The sequence below is a fragment of the Triturus cristatus genome, chromosome 7 (assembly GCF_964204655.1).
Source record: "Triturus cristatus chromosome 7, aTriCri1.1, whole genome shotgun sequence".
In the NCBI taxonomy this organism is placed as follows: Eukaryota; Metazoa; Chordata; class Amphibia; order Caudata; family Salamandridae; genus Triturus; species Triturus cristatus.
This window is the reverse complement of record NC_140590.1, coordinates 1,337,643,521-1,337,671,066: the sequence shown is the minus strand read 5'-3', so window position 1 is coordinate 1,337,671,066 and position 27,546 is coordinate 1,337,643,521. Positions and strand designations below refer to the sequence as shown.

The following is a 27,546-nucleotide window of genomic DNA, read 5'->3' as shown; positions in this document are numbered from 1 at the left end:
CTTGACAGCACCAACACAACTGCAAACCATCGCACTCTTATTAGAGTAACATTTCCGACGAGTGAGTGCTAGGTTAGGAGGATCGTGGCCAGAGGGACGGGAGGCTCTAGGTCAGATGTAAAAGGACATGCTCTTAGTTACAGACGCTTCTCGAATATTATTCTTACTTGTTCTTCCTAGCACACATCTCCTTTAAAGACCCTCCATCTTTTTAAGCAAACCTAAAGCACTGCAAAGTCCGTGCTGATGCCATCCTGTTTCTCACTCGTATGTGTTAGAGAAGAGGGAAGTTCGGTTTCCTCTGATGTGCTTGTTGGACGTGCGTATGTTGCTGCTGCTCTCTTGGGCCCTGCTCTGCGTGTGTGTACGGCTATAATTAACCAAGTAGGCTGTTATCAGGCGACGGTGCAAAGTGAAAGTGAAAGTGAAGGAGAGGGCGAGGAGACTGCGCTGCAGAAGAGCCACGGATCAATCTCCTGCCAGGTGAGGGGGGTCTTTAACTCCGGCGGGCCGGGGGCGGAGTCAGCGATGGACATGTCTTTACCTACCACCTGTGTTGCTGGGGTGAAGAGGGGGCGGGTGGTCGATAACGGGAAAGCATGGGATGCTTATTTTAGAGCTCCCTGCGGTGACCACGCCCGGTCGCTCATAAGACAGTTGAGCCAAAAACTAGCAGCGCTACAGCCTATTCAGAGGCTGAATTCGCCGGACACGTACCTTACGCTTATGGCGACCCCAGCGCTTAAACATTTAAGGTCGCAGTTTAGTCCCGTAGCATCGAGGCAACTAATGACCCACAGCTTTCAAGACCCTTAAACCGAGCTAGGTCTTGCGGAGCGCGTCTCTTAATCTTTCACGACTACTTCGTTCTTAGGTGTGTGAGGAAAGTTAGCCCTTCTCAGTATGAGGAAGGCGCACACTCATACAGCACATCCAATGACACCTGACGTGTTTCTGCTGAAGCCAGGGCACAAGTCCTAACAAGCATTTGCAATGCAATAGGTCTCGCATTTACGTGAGTTTGAGCTATTCGCATTGTAAATTACAATGTCTTTTATTTATGTTTTGGTTTTTAAAACAAATAAAAGGCATTGTCATTTGCAATGCTAGTAGCTTAAACTCTCGCAAATGCGAGACCTATTGCTTTGCAAATGCTTGTTTACATTAGTAGTGCTTTCACTCATCTCTGTGCAGTATGTTCATGAACCATACTAGACCAGCCCGACAACCACAAGCATTTCTTTTCTACGTTAATTTTCATTTCAGACACACAAAAATGCCAATGACCTCATTTTTTTATCGGGATTGCAGCAAAATCAATACATTTTTAGACCTTCTCAGCGCTCAAATGTGTTTTTGCTGATAATTATCTCTTTCCATGCACTTCCTTACTTGGTTTTATTCGTGATAAAGTATCACTCTAGGTCATACATGCCAATAGACCAGATTCAGGCGGGAGACTACCGATTTTTCAAGCCAAAACTGGCCTTATTTCAGCTGTCTCCCGCCTGAAATTGCATTTTCTACAATGGAAGTCAATGGGGAATTTTCATTCTCCCGATTTTCTATTTCATATCTCCCACGTCCCTGTCCTAAAATGTTGGCATGTATGCTCTAGGTGTCCCACATTTCAGAGTTTAATATCACTCACAAGTACACGGAAACCATGGAAATGTCACGCATTAGCAATATGAAAACTTAGCAGCTATGAAATTTTGTCAGTTTGGCATATTCATGCGTGCTCCCGGGCTGCATGGGTAGGATAACAGCGTGCTTTAATATAAAAAATACAAGCATTTGCAATGCAATAGGTCTCGCACTTACGCAAGTTTGAGCTCTTGGCATTGTATATGAAAATGCCTCTTATTTATTTTTGGTATTTAAAACATAAATAAAAGCATTGCCATTTACAATGCTAAAAGCTTAGGGCCATATGCATGAACACATTTTCCCATAGACACAGAATGGGCAAAACCCTTTGATGCATTTGGCCCTTAAACTCTCGCAAATGCGATACATATTGCTTTGCAAATGCTTGTTTTAGAAAGCTGCGTTGTAATTGGCTAAAAACGTAATGCTGCCTTTAGGCTATTCTATCAGTTCAGTCTGTTTTAAATGTATTCACACCTTGTGCTTCAAGAAAGAAAGATGTGCCAAACAGTGTGGCGTGGTGTGAAATGTTGCAATTGTTTCTTAAATGTACTTCTGTTAGAGACTGCGGCAGCACACTTAAAAGTTGGGATATAAGGATGTAGGGTATAACAAAGCTGCATGTTCCTTTGTCGTGACCCGTGGCTTAATGTGTGAGCAGTAACTGAGCCAGTGTACAACTGTTGACTGTTATCAGTTCCTCCCTGCCCCAAGAAGTCTGGCGTGGTGTCAAAAGTTCCAATTGTTTAGACTGTGGCAGCATAATAAAAGACATGTGGCCTGGCACTTAAGATTGCTATCTCCTTGAGAAGTTGCTGTTCTGTCCCATAGGAGCAGGGAAAAGACCATTCCATGTAGGCAGAAGGAAAACGGAAGGTTTATAAGGAGGTGCATTTTCGTATGGTACCGTATGAAAAAAATGTGTAGATTTCTGTTATCAGAATTAAGTGTTTATAATTTGGAATAAATGAAAGCATTTTTTGTAGATGTTTTCCTATATGTTAGACGAGGCAGGGTAGCCATGTGTTAGGTGTGGCCAGAGTCACACTGATTTATGGTGGGGCTCCCATTCACCAAACTTTAAAGTTTTTAATCCACTATAGAAATATTGTACAAAGAAAATTGTATATTTCTTAGTATATTTATGTAACGTTTATGTTGTACAGTGGCATGCAGGTTTCTAACAACGCGCCTTTATTAAAACCTTTTTTTGTCATTTCAATTTTGACAGTTGTTCCCTCTTACTTCTATGTATCACACCATATCCGTTGCTTCTGGCCCCCTGCGTGTGGGAGCAGTGAAGTATGAAGCGCTGTAAGCCAAAGCAGAATTTTAAATGTGACCTTATTAACCTCGCAGGCTCCTTAAGTATATGCAGCACGGACACCCTGAGGGGAAACAGCAATCAAGGAGGATGGTTCTGTCTGGCTTCTGCCCTAGTGGCGCCTCTGGTCTGTTTCCTGCTGACACTTGTTAATTTAGCATTTCTAATGTAATTGCAAAGAAGCCCGCTGTCTGCATGCTTGAACCACAGTTACTATTTCCCATATCTCTAGTGTCAAGAAGGCAATATTTACTTCATTTTAATGTACTTGCTTTCGGCCTTGATTCCTTTATATGTATAACTGTAGTATACTTCGATCACACTACAAAAGGATGCAACAAGGATACTGTAAAGAAAGTTTATATTTGCCTGTGGAACATTCCTGTGGTATGGTGAGCCAGTGAGAGTGAGTCAATGAGTGAGTGAGAGTGAGTCAGTGAGAGTGAGTCAATTAGTGAGTGAGTCAATTAGTGAGTGAGTCAATCAGTGAGAGTGAGTCAATCAGTGAGAGTGAGTCAATCAGTGAGAGTGAGTCAATTAGTGAGAGTGAGTCAGTGAGAGTGAGTCAATTAGTGAGAGTGACTCAGTGAGAGTGAGTTAATTAGTGAGCAAGTGAGCCAGTGAGAGTGAGTCAATTAGTGAGAGAGAGTGTGAGTCAATTAGTGAGTCATTGAGAGTGAGTCAATTAGTAAGTGAGTCTGTGAGAGTGAGTCAATTAGTGAGAGTGAGTCGGTGAGAGTGAGTCATAAGAGAGAGAGTGACTCAGTGACAGTGAGTCATTTAGTGAGTCAATTAGTGATTTATTAACAGTGAGTCAATTAGTGAGTGAGTCAGTGAGACTAAGTCAATTAGTGAGAGTGAGTCAGTGAGAGTGAGTCATAAGAGAGAGATTGACTCAGTGACAGTGAGTCAATTAGTGAGTCATTGAGTGAGTCAATTAGTGAGTGAGTCAGTGAGACTGAGTCAATTAGTGAGAGTAAGCCAGTGAGAGTGAGTCAATTAGTGAGTCAGTGAGAGTAAGCCAGTGAGAGTGTGCCAGTGAGAGTGAGCCAATGAGTCAGGGAGTGAGAGTGAGTCTGTGAGAGTGAGTCTGTGAGAGTGTGGAAATTAGTGAGAGTGAGTCAATTAGTGAAAGAGTGACTCAGTGAGTCAATTAGTGAGTGCGTCAGTGAGAGTGAGTCAATTAGTGATAGTGAGTCAGTGAGAGTGAGTCATGAGAGAGAGAGTGAGTCAGTGAGAGTGAGTCAATTAGTGAGAGTGAGTCAGTTAGTGAGTTATGAGAGAGAGAGAGTGAGTCAGTGTGAGTGAGTCAATTAGTAAGAGAGTGACTCAGTGAGAGTGAGTAAATTAGTGAGCCAGTGAGAGTGAGTCGATTAGTGAGAGTGTGTCAGTGAGAGTGAGTCAATTAGTGAGAGTGTGTCAGTGAGAGTGTGTCAGTGAGAGTGTGTCAGTGAGAGTGTGTCAGTGAGAGTGGCAATTAGGGAGAGAGTGAGTGAATTAGTGAGAGAGTGACTCAATGAGTGAGTCAATTAGTGAGTGAGTCAGTGAGAGTGAGTCAATTAGTGATAGTGAGTCAGTGAAAGTGAGTCAATTAGTGATAGTGAGTCAGTGAAAGTGAGTCATGAGAGAGAGTGAGTCAGTGAGAGTGAGTCAATTAGTGAGTCATTGAGAGTGAGTCAATTAGTGAGTCATTGAGAGTGAGTCACTTAGTGAGAGTGTGTCAGTGAGTGTCAATTAGTGAGAGTGTCAGTGAGTGAGTCAATTAGTGAGTCCGTGAGAGTAAGTCAGTGAGCTAGTGAGTGAGTCAATTAGTGAGAGAGTGAGTGTGTCAGTGAGAGTGAGTCCATTTTTGAGTCATTGAGAGTGAGTCAATTAGTGAGTGAGTCAGTGAGAGCGAGTTAATTAGTGAGATTGAGTCAGCGAGAGTGAGTCATGAGAGAGTGAGTCAGTGAGAGTGAGTAAATTTGTGAGCAAGTGAGCCAGTGAGAGTGAGTCAATTAGTGAGAGGAAGAGAGTGAATCAGTGAGAGTGAGTCAATTAGTGAGTCATTGTGAGTGAGTCAATTAGTAAGTGAGTCTGTGTGAGTGAGTCAATTAGTGAGAGAGTCTGTGTGAGTGAGTCAATTAGTGAGAGAGTCAGTGAGAGTGAGTCATGAGACAGTAAGTCAGAGTGAGTCAATTAGTGAGTCATTGAGAGTGAGTCAATTAGTGAGTGAGTCAGTGAGTGAGTCAATTAGTGAGAGTGAGTCAGTGAGAGTGAGTTAATTAGTGAGCAAGTGAGCCAGTGAGAGTGAGTCAATTAGTGAGAGAGAGTGTGAGTCAATTAGTGAGTCATTGAGAGTGAGTCAATTAGTAAGTGAGTCTGTGAGAGTGAGTCAATTAGTGAGAGTGAGTCATAAGAGAGAGAGTGACTCAGTGACAGTGAGTCATTTAGTGAGTCAATTAGTGAGTCATTGACAGTGAGTCAATTAGTGAGTGAGTCAGTGAGACTAAGTCAATTAGTGAGAGTGAGTCAGTGAGAGTGAGTCATAAGAGAGAGAGTGACTCAGTGACAGTGAGTCAATTAGTGAGTCATTGAGTGAGTCAATTAGTGAGAGTGAGCCAGTGAGAGTGAGTCAATTAGTGAGTCAGTGAGAGTAAGCCAGTGAGAGTGTGCCAGTGAGAGTGAGCCAATGAGTCAGGGAGTGAGAGTGAGTTTGTGAGAGTGAGTCTGTGAGTGTGGAAATTAGTGAGAGAGTGAGTCAATTAGTGAGAGAGTGACTCAGTGAGTGAGTCAATTAGTGAGTGCGTCAGTGAGAGTGAGTCAATTAGTGAGAGTGAGTCAGTTAGTGAGTTATGAGAGAGAGAGAGTGAGTCAGTGTGAGTGAGTCAATTAGTAAGAGTGACTCAGTGAGAGTGAGTAAATTAGTGAGCCAGTGAGAGTGAGTCAATTAGTGAGAGAGAGTGAGTCGGTGAGAGTGAGTCAATTAGTGAGTCATTGAGAGTGAGTCAATTAGTGTGAGTCAGTGAGACTGAGTCAATTAGTGAGAGTGAGTCATGAGAGAGTGAGTCATTGAGAGTGAGTCAATTAGTGAGTGAGTCAGTGAGAGCGAGTCATGAGAGAGAGTGAGTCAGTGTGAGTGAGTCAATTAGTGAGAGAGTGACTCAGTGAGTGAGTCAATCAGCGAGTGAGTCAGTGAGAGTGAGTCAATTAGTGAGAGTGAGTCAGTTAGTGAGTTATGAGAGAGAGAGAGTGAGTCAGTGTGAGTGAGTCAATTAGTAAGAGTGACTCAGTGAGAGTGAGTAAATTAGTGAGCCAGTGAGAGTGAGTCAATTAGTGAGAGAGAGTGAGTCGGTGAGAGTGAGTCAATTAGTGAGTCATTGAGAGTGAGTCAATTAGTGTGAGTCAGTGAGACTGAGTCAATTAGTGAGAGTGAGTCATGAGAGAGTGAGTCATTGAGAGTGAGTCAATTAGTGAGTGAGTCAGTGAGAGCGAGTCAATTAGTGAGATTGAGAGAGAGAGTCAGTGAGTGAGTCAATTAGTGAGTCAATTAGTGAGAGTGAGTCAATTAGTGAGAGTGTGTCAGTGAGTGTGTCAGTGAGAGTGTGTCAGTGAGAGTGTGTCAGTGAGATTGTGTCAGTGAGAGTGTGTCAGTGAGAGTGCAATTAGGGAGAGAGTGAGTCAATTAGTGAGAGAGTGACTCAGTGAGTGAGTCAATTAGTGATAGTGAGTCAGTGAAAGTGAGTCATGAGAGAGAGTGAGTCAGTGAGAGTGAGTCAATTAGTGAGTCATTGAGAGTGAGTCACTTAGTGAGTGTGTCAGTGAGAGTGAGTCAATTAGTGAGTGTGTCAGTGAGAGTGAGTCAATTAGTGAGTCCGTGAGAGTAAGTCAATTAGTGAGTCCGTGAGAGTAAGTCAGTGAGCTAGTGAGTGAGTCAATTAGTGAGAGAGTGTGTCAGTGAGAGTGAGTACATTTTTGAGTCATTGAGAGCGAGTCAATTAGTGAGTGAGTCAGTGAGAGCAAGTTAATTAGTGAGATTGAGTCAGTGAGAGTGAGTCATGAGAGAGAGAGTGAGTCAGTGAGAGTGTGTCAATTAGTGAGAGAGTGACTCAGTGAGAGTGAGTAAATTTGTGAGCAAGTGAGCCAGTGAGAGTGAGTCAATTAGTGAGAGGGAGAGAGGGAGTCAGTGAGAGTGAGTCAATTAGTGAGTCATTGAGAGTGAGTCAATTAGTAAGTGAGTCTGTGTGAGTGAGTCAATTAGTGAGAGAGTCAGTGAGAGTGAGTCATGAGAGAGAGTGAGTCAGAGTGAGTCAATTAGTGAGTCATTGAGAGTGAGTCAATTAGTGAGTGAGTCAGTGAGTCAATTAGTGAGAGTGAGTCAGTGAGAGTGAGTCAATTAGTGAGTCTGTGAGAGTGAGTCTGTGAGTGAGTCTGTGAGAGTGAGTCTGTGAGAGTGAGTCTGTGAGAGTGAGCCTGTGAGAGTGAGCCTGTGAGAGTGAGTCTGTGAGAGTGAGTCTGTGAGAGTGAGTCAATTAGTGAGTGAGTCTGTGAGAGTGAGTCAATTAGTGAGTGAGTCAGTGAGAGTGAGTCAATTAGTGAGTGAGTCAGTGAGAGTGAGTCAATTAGTGAGTGAGTCAGTGAGAGTGAGTCAATTAGTGAGAGTGAGTCAGTGAGAGTGAGTCAATTAGTGAGTGAGTCAGTGAGAGTGTCAATTAGTGAGTCAATTAGTGAGAGTGAGTCAGTGAGAGAGTCAATTAGTGAGTCAATTAGTGAGTGAGTCAGTGAGAGTGAGTCAATTAGTGAGTCAGTGAGAGTGAGTCAGTGAGAGTGAGTCAATTAGTGAGAGTGAGTCAGTGAGAGTCAATTAGTGAGTCAATTAGTGAGTGAGTCAGTGAGAGTGAGTCAATTAGTGAGTGAGTCAATTAGTGAGTGAGTCAATTAGTGAGTCTGTGAGAGTGAGTCAATTAGTGAGTGAGTCAATTAGTGAGTCTGTGAGAGTGGGTCAATTAGTGAGAGAGTCAGTGAGAGTGAGTCATGAGAGAGAGTGAGTCAGAGTGAGTCAATTAGTGAGTCATTGAGAGTGAGTCAATTAGTGAGTGAGTCAGTGAGTCAATTAGTGAGAGTGAGTCAGTGAGAGTGAGACAATTAGTGAGAGAGTCAGTGAGAGTGAGTCATGAGAGAGAGTGAGTCAGAGTGAGTCAATTAGTGAGTCAGTGAGAGTGAGTCAATTAGTGAGTGAGTCAGTGAGAGTGTCAATTAGTGAGTCAATTAGTGAGAGTGAGTCAGTGAGAGAGTCAATTAGTGAGTCAATTAGTGAGTGAGTCAGTGAGAGTGAGTCAATTAGTGAGTCAGTGAGAGTGAGTCAGTGAGAGTGAGTCAATTAGTGAGAGTGAGTCAGTGAGAGTCAATTAGTGAGTCAATTAGTGAGTGAGTCAGTGAGAGTGAGTCAATTAGTGAGTGAGTCAATTAGCGAGTGAGTCAATTAGTGAGTCTGTGAGAGTGAGTCAATTAGTGAGTGAGTCAATTAGTGAGTCTGTGAGAGTGGGTCAATTAGTGAGAGAGTCAGTGAGAGTGAGTCATGAGAGAGAGTGAGTCAGAGTGAGTCAATTAGTGAGTCAGTGAGAGTGAGTCAATTAGTGAGTGAGTCAGTGAGAGTGTCAATTAGTGAGTCAATTAGTGAGAGTGAGTCAGTGAGAGAGTCAATTAGTGAGTCAATTAGTGAGTGAGTCAGTGAGAGTGAGTCAATTAGTGAGTCAGTGAGAGTGAGTCAGTGAGAGTGAGTCAATTAGTGAGAGTGAGTCAGTGAGAGTCAATTAGTGAGTCAATTAGTGAGTGAGTCAGTGAGAGTGAGTCAATTAGTGAGTGAGTCAATTAGTGAGTGAGTCAATTAGTGAGTCTGTGAGAGTGAGTCAATTAGTGAGTGAGTCAATTAGTGAGTCTGTGAGAGTGGGTCAATTAGTGAGAGAGTCAGTGAGAGTGAGTCATGAGAGAGAGTGAGTCAGAGCGAGTCAATTAGTGAGTGAGTCAGTGAGAGCAAGTTAATTAGTGAGATTGAGTCAGTGAGAGTGAGTCATGAGAGAGAGAGTGAGTCAGTGAGAGTGTGTCAATTAGTGAGAGAGTGACTCAGTGAGAGTGAGTAAATTTGTGAGCAAGTGAGCCAGTGAGAGTGAGTCAATTAGTGAGAGGGAGAGAGGGAGTCAGTGAGAGTGAGTCAATTAGTGAGTCATTGAGAGTGAGTCAATTAGTAAGTGAGTCTGTGTGAGTGAGTCAATTAGTGAGAGAGTCAGTGAGAGTGAGTCATGAGAGAGAGTGAGTCAGAGTGAGTCAATTAGTGAGTCATTGAGAGTGAGTCAATTAGTGAGTGAGTCAGTGAGTCAATTAGTGAGAGTGAGTCAGTGAGAGTGAGTCAATTAGTGAGTCTGTGAGAGTGAGTCTGTGAGTGAGTCTGTGAGAGTGAGTCTGTGAGAGTGAGTCTGTGAGAGTGAGCCTGTGAGAGTGAGCCTGTGAGAGTGAGTCTGTGAGAGTGAGTCTGTGAGAGTGAGTCAATTAGTGAGTGAGTCTGTGAGAGTGAGTCAATTAGTGAGTGAGTCAGTGAGAGTGAGTCAATTAGTGAGTGAGTCAGTGAGAGTGAGTCAATTAGTGAGTGAGTCAGTGAGAGTGAGTCAATTAGTGAGAGTGAGTCAGTGAGAGTGAGTCAATTAGTGAGTGAGTCAGTGAGAGTGTCAATTAGTGAGTCAATTAGTGAGAGTGAGTCAGTGAGAGAGTCAATTAGTGAGTCAATTAGTGAGTGAGTCAGTGAGAGTGAGTCAATTAGTGAGTCAGTGAGAGTGAGTCAGTGAGAGTGAGTCAATTAGTGAGAGTGAGTCAGTGAGAGTCAATTAGTGAGTCAATTAGTGAGTGAGTCAGTGAGAGTGAGTCAATTAGTGAGTGAGTCAATTAGTGAGTGAGTCAATTAGTGAGTCTGTGAGAGTGAGTCAATTAGTGAGTGAGTCAATTAGTGAGTCTGTGAGAGTGGGTCAATTAGTGAGAGAGTCAGTGAGAGTGAGTCATGAGAGAGAGTGAGTCAGAGTGAGTCAATTAGTGAGTCATTGAGAGTGAGTCAATTAGTGAGTGAGTCAGTGAGTCAATTAGTGAGAGTGAGTCAGTGAGAGTGAGACAATTAGTGAGAGAGTCAGTGAGAGTGAGTCATGAGAGAGAGTGAGTCAGAGTGAGTCAATTAGTGAGTCAGTGAGAGTGAGTCAATTAGTGAGTGAGTCAGTGAGAGTGTCAATTAGTGAGTCAATTAGTGAGAGTGAGTCAGTGAGAGAGTCAATTAGTGAGTCAATTAGTGAGTGAGTCAGTGAGAGTGAGTCAATTAGTGAGTCAGTGAGAGTGAGTCAGTGAGAGTGAGTCAATTAGTGAGAGTGAGTCAGTGAGAGTCAATTAGTGAGTCAATTAGTGAGTGAGTCAGTGAGAGTGAGTCAATTAGTGAGTGAGTCAATTAGCGAGTGAGTCAATTAGTGAGTCTGTGAGAGTGAGTCAATTAGTGAGTGAGTCAATTAGTGAGTCTGTGAGAGTGGGTCAATTAGTGAGAGAGTCAGTGAGAGTGAGTCATGAGAGAGAGTGAGTCAGAGTGAGTCAATTAGTGAGTCAGTGAGAGTGAGTCAATTAGTGAGTGAGTCAGTGAGAGTGTCAATTAGTGAGTCAATTAGTGAGAGTGAGTCAGTGAGAGAGTCAATTAGTGAGTCAATTAGTGAGTGAGTCAGTGAGAGTGAGTCAATTAGTGAGTCAGTGAGAGTGAGTCAGTGAGAGTGAGTCAATTAGTGAGAGTGAGTCAGTGAGAGTCAATTAGTGAGTCAATTAGTGAGTGAGTCAGTGAGAGTGAGTCAATTAGTGAGTGAGTCAATTAGTGAGTGAGTCAATTAGTGAGTCTGTGAGAGTGAGTCAATTAGTGAGTGAGTCAATTAGTGAGTCTGTGAGAGTGGGTCAATTAGTGAGAGAGTCAGTGAGAGTGAGTCATGAGAGAGAGTGAGTCAGAGTGAGTCAATTAGTGAGTCATTGAGAGTGAGTCAATTAGTGAGTGAGTCAGTGAGTCAATTAGTGAGAGTGAGTCAGTGAGAGTGAGACAATTAGTGAGTCTGTGAGAGTGAGTCTGTGAGTGAGTCTGTGAGAGTGAGTCTGTGAGAGTGAGTCTGTGAGAGTGAGTCTGTGAGAGTGAGTCTGTGAGAGTGAGCCAGTGAGAGTGAGTCTGTGAGAGTGAGCCAGTGAGAGTGAGCCAGTGAGAGTGAGTCTGTGAGAGTGAGTCTGTGAGAGTGAGTCTGTGAGAGTGAGTCAATTAGTGAGTGAGTCAGTGAGAGTGAGTCAGTGAGAGAGTCAATTAGTGAGTCAATTAGTGAGTGAGTCAGTGAGAGTGAGTCAATTAGTGAGTCAGTGAGAGTAAGTCAATTAGTGAGTCAGTGAGAGTGAGTCAATTAGTGAGAGTGAGTCAGTGAGAGTGAGTCAATTAGTGAGTCAATTAGTGAGAGTGAGTCAGTGAGAGTGAGTCAATTAGTGAGAGCGAGTCAGTGAGAGTGAGTCAATTAGTGAGTCAATTAGTGAGAGTGAGTCAGTGAGAGTGAGTCAATTAGTGAGTGAGTCAGTGAGAGTGAGTCAATTAGTAAGTGTCAGTGAGAGTGAGGCAATTAGTGAGTGTCAGTGAGAGTGAGGCAATTAGTGAGTCATTGAGAGTGAGTCAATTAGTGAGTGAGTCAATTAGTGAGTGAGTCAATTAGTGAGTGAGTCAATTAGTGAGTCTGTGAGAGTGAGTCAATTAGTGAGAGTGAGTCAATTAGTGAGTCAATTAGTGAGAGTGAGTCAGTGAGAGTGAGTCAATTAGTGAGAGTGAGTCATTGAGAGTGATCCAATTAGTGAGTCAATTAGTGAGTGAGTCAGTGAGAGTGAGTCAATTAGTGAGTGTCAGTGAGAGTGAGGCAATTAGTGAGTGAGTCAATTAGTGAGTCTGTGAGTGAGTCAATTAGTGAGTGAGTCAATTAGTGAGTGAGTCAATTAGTGAGTCTGTGAGAGTGAGTCAGTGAGAGTGTTGCAATTAGTGAGAGTGACTCAGTGAGAGTGAGTAAATTAGTGAGCCAGTGAGAGTGAGTCAATTAGTGAGAGAGAGTGAGTCGGTGAGAGTGAGTCAATTAGTGAGTCATTGAGAGTGAGTCAATAAGTGTGAGTCAGTGAGACTGAGTCAATTAGTGAGAGTGAGTCATGAGAGAGTGAGTCATTGAGAGTGAGTCAATTAGTGAGTGAGTCAGTGAGAGCGAGTCAATTAGTGAGATTGAGAGAGAGAGTCAGTGAGTGAGTCAATTAGTGAGTCATTTAGTGAGAGTGAGTCAATTAGTGAGAGTGTGTCAGTGAGTGTGTCAGTGAGAGTGTGTCAGTGAGAGTGTGTCAGTGAGATTGTGTCAGTGAGAGTGTGTCAGTGAGAGTGGCAATTAGGGAGAGAGTGAGTCAATTAGTGAGAGAGTGACTCAGTGAGTGAGTCAATTAGTGATAGTGAGTCAGTGAAAGTGAGTCATGAGAGAGAGTGAGTCAGTGAGAGTGAGTCAATTAGTGAGTCATTGAGAGTGAGTCACTTAGTGAGTGTGTCAGTGAGAGCGAGTCAATTAGTGAGTGTGTCAGTGAGAGTGAGTCAATTAGTGAGTCCGTGAGAGTAAGTCAATTAGTGAGTCCGTGAGAGTAAGTCAGTGAGCTAGTGAGTGAGTCAATTAGTGAGAGAGTGTGTCAGTGAGAGTGAGTACATTTTTGAGTCATTGAGAGCGAGTCAATTAGTGAGTGAGTCAGTGAGAGCAAGTTAATTAGTGAGATTGAGTCAGTGAGAGTGAGTCATGAGAGAGAGAGTGAGTCAGTGAGAGTGAGTCAATTAGTGAGAGAGTGACTCAGTGAGAGTGAGTAAATTTGTGAGCAAGTGAGCCAGTGAGAGTGAGTCAATTAGTGAGAGGGAGAGAGGGAGTCAGTGAGAGTGAGTCAATTAGTGAGTCATTGAGAGTGAGTCAATTAGTAAGTGAGTCTGTGTGAGTGAGTCAATTAGTGAGAGAGTCAGTGAGAGTGAGTCATGAGAGAGAGTGAGTCAGAGTGAGTCAATTAGTGAGTCATTGAGAGTGAGTCAATTAGTGAGTGAGTCAGTGAGTCAATTAGTGAGAGTGAGTCAGTGAGAGTGAGTCAATTAGTGAGTCTGTGAGAGTGAGTCTGTGAGTGAGTCTGTGAGAGTGAGTCTGTGAGAGTGAGTCTGTGAGAGTGAGCCTGTGAGAGTGAGCCTGTGAGAGTGAGTCTGTGAGAGTGAGTCTGTGAGAGTGAGTCAATTAGTGAGTGAGTGTGTGAGAGTGAGTCAATTAGTGAGTGAGTCAGTGAGAGTGAGTCAATTAGTGAGTGAGTCAGTGAGAGTGAGTCAATTAGTGAGTGAGTCAGTGAGAGTGAGTCAATTAGTGAGAGTGAGTCAGTGAGAGTGAGTCAATTAGTGAGTGAGTCAGTGAGAGTGTCAATTAGTGAGTCAATTAGTGAGAGTGAGTCAGTGAGAGAGTCAATTAGTGAGTCAATTAGTGAGTGAGTCAGTGAGAGTGTGTCAGTGAGAGTGGCAATTAGGGAGAGAGTGAGTCAATTAGTGAGAGAGTGACTCAGTGAGTGAGTCAATTAGTGATAGTGAGTCAGTGAAAGTGAGTCATGAGAGAGAGTGAGTCAGTGAGAGTGAGTCAATTAGTGAGTCATTGAGAGTGAGTCACTTAGTGAGTGTGTCAGTGAGAGTGAGTCAATTAGTGAGTGTGTCAGTGAGAGTGAGTCAATTAGTGAGTCTGTGAGAGTAAGTCAATTAGTGAGTCCGTGAGAGTAAGTCAGTGAGCTAGTGAGTGAGTCAATTAGTGAGAGAGTGTGTCAGTGAGAGTGAGTACATTTTTGAGTCATTGAGAGCGAGTCAATTAGTGAGTGAGTCAGTGAGAGCAAGTTAATTAGTGAGATTGAGTCAGTGAGAGTGAGTCATGAGAGAGAGAGTGAGTCAGTGAGAGTGAGTCAATTAGTGAGAGAGTGACTCAGTGAGAGTGAGTAAATTTGTGAGCAAGTGAGCCAGTGAGAGTGAGTCAATTAGTGAGAGGGAGAGAGGGAGTCAGTGAGAGTGAGTCAATTAGTGAGTCATTGAGAGTGAGTCAATTAGTAAGTGAGTCTGTGTGAGTGAGTCAATTAGTGAGAGAGTCAGTGAGAGTGAGTCATGAGAGAGAGTGAGTCAGAGTGAGTCAATTAGTGAGTCATTGAGAGTGAGTCAATTAGTGAGTGAGTCAGTGAGTCAATTAGTGCGAGTGAGTCAGTGAGAGTGAGTCAATTAGTGAGTCTGTGATAGTGAGTCTGTGAGTGAGTCTGTGAGAGTGAGTCTGTGAGAGTGAGCCTGTGAGAGTGAGCCTGTGAGAGTGAGCCTGTGAGAGTGAGTCTGTGAGAGTGAGTCTGTGAGAGTGAGCCAATTAGTGAGTGAGTCTGTGAGAGTGAGTCAATTAGTGAGTGAGTCAGTGAGAGTGAGTCAATTAGTGAGTGAGTCAGTGAGAGTGAGTCAATTAGTGAGTGAGTCAGTGAGAGTGAGTCAATTAGTGAGAGTGAGTCAGTGAGAATGAGTCAATTAGTGAGTGAGTCAGTGAGAGTGTCAATTAGTGAGTCAATTAGTGAGAGTGAGTCAGTGAGAAAGTCAATTAGTGAGTCAATTAGAGAGTGAGTCAGTGAGAGTGAGTCAATTAGTGAGTCAGTGAGAGTGAGTCAGTGAGAGTGAGTCAATTAGTGAGAGTGAGTCAGTGAGAGTCAATTAGTGAGTCAATTAGTGAGTGAGTCAGTGAGAGTGAGTCAATTAGTGAGTGAGTCAATTAGTGAGTGAGTCAATTAGTGAGTCTGTGAGAGTGAGTCAATTAGTGAGTGAGTCAATTAGTGAGTCTGTGAGAGTGGGTCAATTAGTGAGAGAGTCAGTGAGAGTGAGTCATGAGAGAGAGTGAGTCAGAGTGAGTCAATTAGTGAGTCATTGAGAGTGAGTCAATTAGTGAGTGAGTCAGTGAGTCAATTAGTGAGAGTGAGTCAGTGAGAGTGAGACAATTAGTGAGTCTGTGAGAGTGAGTCTGTGAGTGAGTCTGTGAGAGTGAGTCTGTGAGAGTGAGTCTGTGAGAGTGAGTCTGTGAGAGTGAGTCTGTGAGAGTGAGTCTGTGAGAGTGAGCCAGTGAGAGTGAGCCAGTGAGAGTGAGCCAGTGAGAGTGAGTCTGTGAGAGTGAGTCTGTGAGAGTGAGTCTGTGAGAGTGAGTCAATTAGTGAGTGAGTCAGTGAGAGTGAGTCAGTGAGAGAGTCAATTAGTGAGTCAATTAGTGAGTCAGTGAGAGTGAGTCAATTAGTGAGTCAGTGAGAGTGAGTCAATTAGTGAGAGTGAGTCAGTGAGAGTGAGTCAATTAGTGAGTCAATTAGTGAGAGTGAGTCAGTGAGAGTGAGTCAATTAGTGAGAGTGAGTCAGTGAGAGTGAGTCAATTAGTGAGTCAATTAGTGAGAGTGAGTCAGTGAGAGTGAGTCAATTAGTGAGTGAGTCAGTGAGAGTGAGTCAATTAGTGAGTGTCAGTGAGAGTGAGGCAATTAGTGAGTGTCAGTGAGAGTGAGGCAATTAGTGAGTCATTGAGAGTGAGTCAATTAGTGAGTGAGTCAATTAGTGAGTGAGTCAATTAGTGAGTGAGTCAATTAGTGAGTCTGTGAGAGTGAGTCAATTAGTGAGAGTGAGTCAATTAGTGAGTCAATTAGTGAGAGTGAGTCAGTGAGAGTGAGTCAATTAGTGAGAGTGAGTCAGTGAGAGTGAGCCAATTAGTGAGTCAATTAGTGAGTGAGTCAGTGAGAGTGAGTCAATTAGTGAGTGTCAGTGAGAGTGAGGCAATTAGTGAGTGAGTCAATTAGTGATTTTTTGAGTGAGTCAATTAGTGATTGAGTCAATTAGTGAGTGAGTCAATTAGTGAGTCTGTGAGAGTGAGTCAGTGAGAGTGTTGCAATTAGTGAGAGAGTGAGTCAATTAGTGAGAGAGTGACTGAGTGAGTCAATTAGTGAGTGAGTCAGTGAGTGAGTCAATTAGTGATAGTGAGTCAGTGATAGTGAGTCAGTGTGAGTGAGTCAACCTATGGCATAAGTGGTCTTTTTTTCAAGTCACTGCTTATGGCACGGAGCAAGGGAAAAGAGTAACTAAAGTAACCATTAATCGCCACTTAATGTGAATAGATTATATAAATTAGCCACAGTTACTATTTCCCACATCTCTAGTGTCAAGTAGGCAATATTTACTTCATTTTAATGTACTTGCTTTCGGCCTTGATTCCTTTATATGTGTAACTGTAGTATACTTCGATCACACTACAAAAGGATGCAACAAGAATACTGTAAAGAAAGTTTATATTTGCCTGTGGAACATTCCTGTGGTATGGTGAGCCAGTGAGAGTGAGTCAATGAGTGAGTGAGAGTGAGTCAGTGAGAGTGAGTCAATGAGTGAGAGAGTGAGTCAGTGAGAGTGAGTCAATTAGTGAGTGAGTCAATTAGTGAGTGAGTCAATCAGTAAGAGTGAGTCAATCAGTAAGAGTGAGTCAATTAGTGAGTGAGTCAGTGAGAGTGAGTCAATTAGTGAGAGAGTGACTCAGTGAGAGTGAGTCAATTAGTGAGAGTGAGTCAGTGAGAGTGAGTCAATTAGTGAGAGAGTGACTCAGTGAGAGGGAGTCAATTAGTGAGAGTGAGCCAGTGAGAGTGAGTCAGTGAGAGAGTCAATTAGTGAGTCAATTAGTGAGTGAGTCAGTGAGAGTGAGTCAATTAGGGAGTCAGTGAGAGTGAGTCAGTGAGAGTGAGTCAATTAGTGAGAGTGAGTCAGTGAGAGTCAATTAGTGAGTCAATTAGTGAGTGAGTCAGTGAGAGTGAGTCAATTAGTGAGTGAGTCAATTAGTGAGTGAGTCAATTAGTGAGTCTGTGAGAGTGAGTCAATTAGTGAGTGAGTCAATTAGTGAGTCTGTGAGAGTGGGTCAATTAGTGAGAGAGTCAGAAGAGAGTGAGTCATGAGAGAGAGTGAGTCAGAGTGAGTCAATTAGTGAGTCATTGAGAGTGAGTCAATTAGTGAGTGAGTCAGTGAGTCAATTAGTGAGAGTGAGTCAGTGAGAGTGAGACAATTAGTGAGTCTGTGAGAGTGAGTCTGTGAGTGAGTCTGTGAGAGTGAGTCTGTGAGAGTGAGTCTGTGAGAGTGAGTCTGTGAGAGTGAGTCTGTGAGAGTGAGTCTGTGAGAGTGAGTCTGTGAGAGTGAGCCAGTGAGAGTGAGTCTGTGAGAGTGAGCCAGTGAGAGTGAGCCAGTGAGAGTGAGTCTGTGAGAGTGAGTCTGTGAGAGTGAGTCTGTGAGAGTGAGTCAATTAGTGAGTGAGTCAGTGAGAGTGAGTCAGTGAGAGAGTCAATTAGTGAGTCAATTAGTGAGTGAGTCAGTGAGAGTGAGTCAATTAGTGAGTCAGTGAGAGTGAGTCAATTAGTGAGTCAGTGAGAGTGAGTCAATTAGTGAGAGTGAGTCAGTGAGAGTGAGTCAATTAGTGAGTCAATTAGTGAGAGTGAGTCAGTGAGAGTGAGTCAATTAGTGAGAGTGAGTCAGTGAGAGTGAGTCAATTAGTGAGTCAATTAGTGAGAGTGAGTCAGTGAGAGTGAGTCAATTAGTGAGTGAGTCAGTGAGAGTGAGTCAATTAGTGAGTGTCAGTGAGAGTGAGGCAATTAGTGAGTGTCAGTGAGAGTGAGGCAATTAGTGAGTCATTGAGAGTGAGTCAATTAGTGAGTGAGTCAATTAGTGAGTGAGTCAATTAGTGAGTGAGTCAATTAGTGAGTCTGTGAGAGTGAGTCAATTAGTGAGAGTGAGTCAATTAGTGAGTCAATTAGTGAGAGTGAGTCAGTGAGAGTGAGTCAATTAGTGAGAGTGAGTCAGTGAGAGTGAGCCAATTAGTGAGTCAATTAGTGAGTGAGTCAGTGAGAGTGAGTCAATTAGTGAGTGTCAGTGAGAGTGAGGCAATTAGTGAGTGAGTCAATTAGTGAGTCTGTGAGTGAGTCAATTAGTGAGTGAGTCAATTAGTGAGTGAGTCAATTAGTGAGTCTGTGAGAGTGAGTCAGTGAGAGTGTTGCAATTAGTGAGAGAGTGAGTCAATTAGTGAGAGAGTGACTGAGTGAGTCAATTAGTGAGTGAGTCAATTAGTGATAGTGAGTCAGTGATAGTGAGTCAGTGTGAGTGAGTCAACCTATGGCATAAGTGGTCTTTTTTTCAAGTCACTGCTTATGGCACGGAGCAAGGGAAAAGAGTAACTAAAGTAACCATTAATCGCCACTTAATGTGAATAGATTATATAAATTAACCACAGTTACTATTTCCCACATCTCTAGTGTCAAGTAGGCAATATTTACTTCATTTTAATGTACTTGCTTTCGGCCTTGATTCCTTTATATGTGTAACTGTAGTATACTTCGATCACACTACAAAAGGATGCAACAAGAATACTGTAAAGAAAGTTTATATTTGCCTGTGGAACATTCCTGTGGTATGGTGAGCCAGTGAGAGTGAGTCAATGAGTGAGTGAGAGTGAGTCAGTGAGAGTGAGTCAATGAGTGAGAGAGTGAGTCAGTGAGAGTGAGTCAATTAGTGAGTGAGTCAATTAGTGAGTGAGTCAATCAGTAAGAGTGAGTCAATCAGTAAGAGTGAGTCAATTAGTGAGTGAGTCAGTGAGAGTGAGTCAATTAGTGAGAGAGTGACTCAGTGAGAGTGAGTCAATTAGTGAGAGTGAGTCAGTGAGAGTGAGTCAATTAGTGAGAGAGTGACTCAGTGAGAGGGAGTCAATTAGTGAGAGTGAGTCAGTGAGAGTGAGTCAATTAGTGAGAGAGTGACTCAGTGAGAGTGAGTTAATTAGTGAGCAAGTGAGCCAGTGAGAGTGAGTCAATTAGTGAGAGAGAGTGACTCGGTGAGTGAGTCAATTAGTGAGTCATTGACAGTGAGTCAATTAGTGAGTGAGTCAGTGAGACTAAGTCAATTAGTGAGAGTGAGTCAGTGAGAGTGAGTCATAAGAGAGAGAGTGACTCAGTGACAGTGAGTCAATTAGTGAGTCATTGAGAGTGAGTCAATTAGTGAGTGAGTCAGTGAGACTGAGTCAATTAGTGAGAGTGAGCCAGTGAGAGTGAGTCAATTAGTGAGCCAGTGAGAGTGAGCCAGTGAGAGTGAGCCAATGAGTGAGTGAGAGTGAGTCTGTGAGTGTGGAAATTAGTGAGAGAGTGAGTCAATTAGTGAGAGAGTGACTCAGTGTGAGTGAGTCAATTAGTGAGAGAGTGACTCAGTGAGTGAGTCAATCAGCGAGGGAGTCAGTGAGAGTGAGTCAATTAGTGAGAGTGAGTCAGTGAGAGTGAGTTATGAGAGAGAGAGTGAGTCAGTGAGAGTGAGTCAATTAGTGAGAGAGTGACTCAGTGAGAGTGAGTCAATTAGTGAGAGTGAGTCAGTGAGAGAGTCAATTAGTGAGTCAATTAGTGAGTGAGTCAGTGAGAGTGAGTCAATTAGTGAGTCAGTGAGAGTGAGTCAGTGAGAGTGAGTCAGTGAGAGTGAGTCAATTAGTGAGAGTGAGTCAGTGAGAGTGAGTCAGTGAGAGTGAGTCAATTAGTGAGAGTGAGTCAGTGAGAGTGAGTCAATTAGTGAGAGAGTGACTCAGTGAGAGTGAGTTAATTAGTGAGCAAGTGAGCCAGTGAGAGTGAGTCAATTAGTGGGAGAGAGTGACTCAGTGAGTGAGTCAATTAGTGAGTCAGTCAATTAGTGAGTGAGTCAGTGAGACTGAGTCAATTAGTGAGAGTGAGCCAGTGAGAGTGAGTCAATTAGTGAGCCAGTGAGAGTGAGCCAGTGAGAGTGAGCCAATGAGTGAGTGAGAGTGAGTCTGTGAGAGTGAGTCTGTGAGAGTGTGGAAATTAGTGAGAGAGTGAGTCAATTAGTGAGAGAGTGACTCAGTGAGTGAGTCAATTAGTGAGTGAGTCAGTGAGAGTGAGTCAATTAGTGATAGTGAGTCAGTGAGAGTGAGTCATGAGAGAGAGAGTGAGTCAGTGTGAGTGAGTCAATTAGTGAGCCAGTGAGAGTGAGCCAGTGAGAGTGAGCCAATGAGTGAGTGAGAGTGAGTCTGTGAGAGTGAGTCTGTGAGAGTGTGGAAATTAGTGAGAGAGTGAGTCAATTAGTGAGAGAGTGACTCAGTGATGAGTCAATTAGTGAGTGAGTCAGTGAGAGTGAGTCATGAGAGAGAGAGTGAGTCAGTGTGAGTGAGTCAATTAGTGAGAGAGTGACTCAGTGAGTGAGTCAATCAGCGAGTGAGTCAGTGAGAGTGAGTCAATTAGTGAGAGTGGGTCAGTGAGAGTGAGTCAATTAGGTAGAGTGAGTCAGTGAGAGTGAGTCAATTAGTGAGTGAGTCAGTGAGAGTGAGTCAATTAGTGAGTCAATTAGTGAGTGAGTCAGTGAGAGTGAGTCAATTAGTGAGTGTCAGTGAGAGTGAGGCAATTAGTGAGTCATTGAGAGTGAGTCAATTAGTGAGTGAGTCAATTAGTGAGTGAGTCAATTAGTGAGTGAGTCAATTAGTGAGTCTGTGAGTGAGTCAATTAGTGAGTGAGTCAATTAGTGAGTGAGTCAATTAGTGAGTCTGTGAGAGTGAGTCAGTGAGAGTGTGACAATTAGAGAGAGTGAGTCAATTAGTGAGAGAGTGACTGAGTGAGTCAATTAGTGAGTGAGTCAGTGAGTGAGTCAATTAGTGATAGTGAGTCAGTGATAGTGAGTCAGTGTGAGTGAGTCAACCTATGGCATAAGTGGTCTTTTTTCAAGTCACTGCTTATGGCACGGAGCAAGGGAAAAGAGTAACTAAAGTAACCATTAATCGCCACTTAATGTGAATAGATTATATAAATTAACCACAGTTACTATTTCCCACATCTCTAGTGTCAAGTAGGCAATATTTACTTCATTTTAATGTACTTGCTTTCTGCCTTGATTCCTTTATATGTGTAACTGTAGTATACTTCGATCACACTACAAAAGGATGCAACAAGAATACTGTAAAGAAAGTTTATATTTGCCTGTGGAACATTCCTGTGGTATGGTGAGCCAGTGAGAGTGAGTCAATGAGTGAGTGAGAGTGAGTCAGTGAGAGTGAGTCAATGAGTGAGAGAGTGAGTCAGTGAGAGTGAGTCAATTAGTGAGTGAGTCAATCAGTAAGAGTGAGTCAATCAGTAAGAGTGAGTCAATTAGTGAGTGAGTCAGTGAGAGTGAGTCAATTAGTGAGAGAGTGACTCAGTGAGAGTGAGTCAATTAGTGAGAGTGAGTCAGTGAGAGTGAGTCAATTAGTGAGAGAGTGACTCAGTGAGAGTGAGTCAATTAGTGAGAGTGAGTCAGTGAGAGTGAGTCAATTAGTGAGAGAGTGACTCAGTGAGAGTGAGTTAATTAGTGAGCAAGTGAGCCAGTGAGAGTGAGTCAATTAGTGAGAGAGAGTGACTCAGTGAGTGAGTCAATTAGTGAGTCATTGACAGTGAGTCAATTAGTGAGTGAGTCAGTGAGACTAAGTCAATTAGTGAGAGTGAGTCAGTGAGAGTGAGTCATAAGAGAGAGTGACTCAGTGACAGTGAGTCAATTAGTGAGTCATTGAGAGTGAGTCAATTAGTGAGTGAGTCAGTGAGACTGAGTCAATTAGTGAGAGTGAGCCAGTGAGAGTGAGTCAATTAGTGAGCCAGTGAGAGTGAGCCAGTGAGAGTGAGCCAATGAGTGAGTGAGAGTGAGTCTGTGAGAGTGAGTCTGTGAGAGTGTGGAAATTAGTGAGAGAGTGAGTCAATTAGTGAGAGAGTGACTCAGTGAGTGAGTCAGTGAGAGTGAGTCAATTAGTGATAGTGAGTCAGTGAGAGTGAGTTATGAGAGAGAGAGTGAGTCAGTGTGAGTGAGTCAATTAGTGAGCCAGTGAGAGTGAGCCAATGAGTGAGTGTTTGAGAGTGAGTCTGTGAGAGTGTGGAAATTAGTGAGAGAGTGAGTCAATTAGTGAGAGAGTGACTCAGTGAGTGAGTCAATTAGTGAGTGAGTCAGTGAGAGTGAGTCATGAGAGAGAGAGTGAGTCAGTGTGAGTGAGTCAATTAGTGAGAGAGTGACTCAGTGAGTGAGTCAATCAGCGAGTGAGTCAGTGAGAGTTAGTCAATTAGTGAGAGTGAGTCAGTGAGAGTGAGTTATGAGAGAGAGAGTGAGTCAGTGAGAGTGAGTCAATTAGTGAGAGAGTGACTCAGTGAGAGTGAGTCAATTAGTGAGTGAGTCAATTAGTGAGTGAGTCAGTGAGAGTGAGTCAATTAGTGAGAGTGTCAGTGAGAGTGAGTCAATTAGTGAGTCATTGAGAGTGAGTCAATTAGTGAGTGTGTCAGTGAGAGTGAGTCAATTAGTGAGTGTGTCAGTGAGAGTGAGTCAATTAGTGAGTCCGTGAGAGTAAGTCAGTGAGAGTGAGTCAATTAGTGAGAGAGTGAGTCAATTAGTGAGAGTGAGTCAATTAGTGAGAGAGTGACTCAGTGAGTCAATTAGTGAGTCCGTGAGAGTAAGTCAGTGAGAGTGAGCCAGTGAGTGAGTCAATTAGTGAGAGAGTGAGTGAGTCAGTGAGAGTGAGTCAATTAGTGAGTCATTGAGAGTGAGTCAATTAGTGAGTGAGTCAGTGAGAGCGAGTTAATTAGTGAGATTGAGTCAGTGAGAGTGAGTCATGAGAGAGAGAGAGTCAGTGAGAGTGAGTCATGAGAGAGAGAGAGAGTCAGTGAGAGTGAGTCAATTAGTGAGAGAGTGACTCAGTGAGAGTGAGTCAATTTGTGAGCAAGTGAGCCAGTGAGAGTGAGTCAATTAGTGAGAGAGAGAGAGTGAGTCAGTGAGAGTGAGTCAATTAGTGAGTTTGTGAGAGTGAGTCAATTAGTGAGTCTGTGAGAGTGAGTCAATTAGTGAGAGTGAGTCAGTGAGAGTGAGTCAATTAGTTAGTCATATGCCTTGAGATCAGCACTATCCTTTTTGGCTGCATATAAACTGTCTTTGATCTGCACGCAAGCCTTGTGGTTTTCTTTTGTGAAATTTGTGTGGAACTTTTTATCACATTTCAGCTGCATGTCCCTGTTTGATCATGCATGTGATTGAGAGCCCATGACTATGTGCTTTAAACAAGGAAGTCGCACAAAAACAACTCTTTGTTCCACAGGCCATACGATCTTCTGTGTTCTTAGATAATGTTGCTACCGAAATGCGGAAGTTTTTTTATCTGACTTGTATTTCATCATTATTAAGTACTCATTGAGGCAGACATTAATTTAAAGCTACATCATTACTGAACAGAGCCCCAGAGTGAGACGCTCTTAATCAGCAGGCACATAGTCTTTTCACTGTATGCTCTTTCAGCAGCATAAACCCGTGGGGCACTGACAGAGCTGAAGTGGGTGACTGGTGGCCTGCTGGTTCTGTTGAAGCAGTAAAATAAAAAAGCCATTAATCAAGCAGGATGTCTCCCTTCACGCCCAGGGAGGAGGGAGATGGGAGCAGAGCATCAAAGGGCTGGGTGAGAAGGGAGGGGGGAATGCAAGGGTCAAAGCGGGCGAAAGTGAAAGTAATCAAGCAGAGCATCAAAGGGCTGGGTGAGAAGGGAGGGGGGAATGCAATGAGCAGAGGAGCAGCTGTGCACGTGCATGTGATCTCGTGCACTCAAGGTTTAGGCCAGCCAAAAGACTGTGGGTAGCACTTTGAAAATCCCACATATAAAATGTCTCTTCGAGCCTTTGGCTCGCGAGACCTAAAAAAAGCAGTGGGGGGACGCTCCAAGTTTGGTGGTGTCACCGGAAGTGACGTCACGACAGGAAGTGACGTCACGAAAGGTGGCTTGCACCATCAGACTCATTGCCTCCCCTCGCTCACCCCTTAGATGCGATTGCATCAGAGAAGCCAGCGCGTGAGCAGTGTTCTGAATGAGCTCCGATCGCGCCCCAGAGAGGCCAAAGAGTGAATGTGTGGCTCCATTTGCTCCAGTTATCGAGCTCTCAAGTTTTCCACTGTCGTGGGCGATGTCAGCCAGTCCTGGTTTTACAACTCTCCTTGCTTTGCGTTATGCATAATATTATAATAGTAATAATGCAGGTAAAATTCCAATCGCAGGGATCCCCCAAGTCACCTGGTAAAGGGAGATCGACGGGGCGGCCGTGCGGGCAAGTAACGCCATCATTGAAAGTCCAGCTTTTGGGCAGGGGGGACGGCGTCCACCCGGTAAAAACCCGGTAAAATAAGTGGGGGGACGCCGTCCACCCGCGTGGTACCCCGACTCGAGCCCTGGCTGAAGCCCAAGAGATCATTTTCACTTCATACAAAAGTCAAAATGATAGGCTTTGCCAGTGCTAGATTTTTTATGACTTTTTATTGTTGACATTACCTGACTGGTCAGTCTACCTTTTTAGGTGGTGGGGGACCAAAGAAGTGGGTCATGACCGGAAGTGGTCATGAGTTATGCGACAGAGGCGAGGGGGAAAAGTAGAGCCCTTTAAAAGTGGGCTACCCCCAGTGACCCCCTCTTTGCCCCCTGATGTGTTGTGGGAGCCGGACTGAATGTTTGCCAACCACCCACCCCAACATATCTACATGGGTGCCCATCATAGCCGTGTAATGACACTAATGCTTGAGGGCACTAAGTTACCCAGTTGGCCGCCTCCTTTTGGAGAAGCCTTTCAGGGGTGAGGCTGGTTGGAAGGAGGGCTGACCTGCTGGTGGACCTACCCTTCTAGCCCTACCTCGGGTACCCCGGAGATTATGTGGGGTATGACCAAGAATCATGGGATGCCCCGGCAGGGCCCAATGCGCTATGCGGTCTCTAGCGATGTCAGAAATGTATGTGAAAGTTTCTCACCTGGTCTTTCTCTACTATGTTACACCCAAATGGGGATGTAAATAGGATATGTGCAATGCCGTGTTCAGGTTTGCTGTGTATTTTGCTATATTTTCTATTCTGTAATGTCATTTGTTTACAGTGGTTTATACCACCTTGTTTCATGTGGAGTAAATTTGCTACATCCTTACCCAAGAAGTTGAGTCAGTTGCCTTGGGGGGGGGGGGCGAGGGGACTGCACAGTTTGTAAGGGTGGTTGACCCCATCTCCATTGCACAAGTGAGCGCACTACATCAGGAGAGAGGGCTGTGCCCTGGAGGATTGGCGGGCCACTCGGTGGAGTCAGCGATGAGAACCGGCCTGTCACACAGCAGTATAAGTCGATATGTATGGGGTCCAGGAGAATGAAATAGTGGCCATCCCGGAGAGCAGAGGAGACATGTTTTAGAGAACAGCTCAGCAGTAGCTCTAGTTACCGATACGATGGTAGAATAACAGCTTCGATGCACTACAGTGAGTTTTTTGCTGGGACCGACATGCATTTTTTTACAGGCCTCGGGACTCCACTTTCTTAGCAAGGAGAGTGACAGTCACTACTATATCCTTGCATTCAAATACCTATGGATATTTTTTTAAATTGACCATCTTCTGATTGGTATTCCCCAGATTATTCCTTCCAGTTTTCTTAGCCATATAGCTCTGTACACTTTACCCCTGCAAACCCGTGGTAAAGTGCTTGTGTTCTCTTTGTTAAACGTAGTAAAATTGGCAAACGCCTAGTTGGCACATTTAATTTACTCATAAACCCCTAGTATACAGTACTACTGACTGGTAAATTAAATGCTACTATTGGGCTGCAGCAATCATTGTGCCACCCCATAGCCTTGTAAAACATGTCTCTAGGCCTGCCAATGCAGCCTGGATGCACAGTTTTACATTTCCATTTCGACCTGGCAAAATAAATCATTGGCAAGGCCTAAAACATTCAGTTTTAATACTTATAAGTCACCCCTAAGGTAGGCCTTAAAAGCACATACGGCAGGACATGTTTATTTAATGTTTTACATGTTCTAGCAGTAGAAATCCTCCAAAGGTGGGGCGTGGCTGAGCCACCCAGATGTCGGTCGAGATTCCTTAAGGCTCCTGCCTGAGACCGCACACATCCCTCATTACCCTGTGAGTCACAGTCCATCTGCCTCAGTCGGACCATCAAAGCCACCCTAGTGCCGGCGAGCTCTGGAATGAAAAAATCCAGTGTTGGAGAACATCTCAAGAGCTGGAAAGACTGTTGGTCCGGACACCATAGACCGAGTAGGCGGGTGCAGTGTAGGCCGCACTCTAGGCGAGGTTAGGTTTTGGCGCAGAAGGAAGCTGTCAGCCAAGGAGCCCTCTGATGCGATGCTGGCTGGGCCACTCATGCCCCTCCCAGTCACGGGGAGGTGAGGTGGGTCACAAATGCATGGGCATGGGACAACCTGAGTTGTCTGGTACTGGAATCCCTAACTGCAGTGATGGAAGAACTCCCTTGCCAGGCGGGACATGGCATGGTGCTGGGCCGTGAGGCTGATAAGACTTGGCAGTGGACACAGCACCCAGAATAGCACAAAGGCTATGATTCAGACTCTGCTAGACACTGTTCAAGAGGGGTTGAGGAGCCATTTACCCCTCAGTTGAGGAGCCCGTGCGGGACAAGGTGTGCCACCATGGGTAAGACTTGGTGGAACTCTTGGGCATTAGCTCCCTGCAGAGTAACTTAAACTCAGCCTAAAAAAGAGGTAGACCTGGACTGGGCAGCAGTGACCTCTGTCGGCGGAGCCAATTGTGTGCATTAGTGATAGGCTATAATTCCACGAGGGGGATGGCCCATGCCTTCATTAGGTCAAACTTGGAAATCATTTGGACCCCAGGGTTGTGGAGCTGTCAATCTTGCTGGCTCGCCCCAAACTGACAAGGATGAATGCCTTTCTTTCCCTTCCCTCTCCCCTCCCCAGCAAGAGGGGGACACAACAATTTGACACACTTGTTCGTTGGACATAGCTTACCTTCTGTGACTCTGAGGTGAGACTTAATACCTGGCATGGAGTATGTACAATACACTACGCAAGATGGTAAAAGTGGAAGGGTGTCAAAGGTCTCTCAAGGGACAATTGACTAGTTCACCAAGCATCTATCTGTTGGATGCACCCATCACCGAGGGGGCCACAGTGAATCGGCTTCAGCAGAAGAGGACCAACTTCTTCAGCGGCCATATTACAGACTATATGTGATAGAAAAGAGGCCCTAGAAGGATGAATAGATGGAGTGGAGGTCTCCCTACTATGCTAAGACCTCTGCAAGTTGACAGACCACATGATGGAGGTGGAGACCCAGATTTCCTAGGCTGAAGATGAACAACGCGGTTTGAAGGCTGATTTTAAAAAACTTTGGGAAGTCGTGCTCCAATTTGAAAGACAAGTGGAAGAGGTGGAGGGATGATCCAGGTGCTATAATTTGTATCTGGTGGGAATTTCAGAAGGTATGAAAGGATCGCAACCAAACAGTTCTTCAATATGTAGTTTTTATCCTGGGTCCTGAAAAATTAACTCTCCTCCTGTTTCATTGTAGAGAAGGCCCACAGGTCTCTTGCCCCTCAGCCACCACTTGGAGCTCCTCCCAGACTGTTCATCTTTTGAGTGCTCAACTATGCAGACAAGGACACTATCCTCA

The 27,546-nt window shown here is 44.1% G+C and overlaps 1 long non-coding RNA gene across 1 annotated transcript in view; it reads left to right on the top strand.

The window, feature by feature from the left end:
* The first annotated feature begins 347 nt into the window (after positions 1–347).
* The window catches only part of LOC146811993 (uncharacterized), a 133,435-nt gene continuing 106,236 nt past the window's right edge, over positions 348–27,546 (top strand). The window contains exon 1 of the long non-coding RNA XR_014965857.1: positions 348–483. This is a non-coding gene — a long non-coding RNA (uncharacterized LOC146811993). The remainder of the gene's footprint in view (positions 484–27,546) is intronic.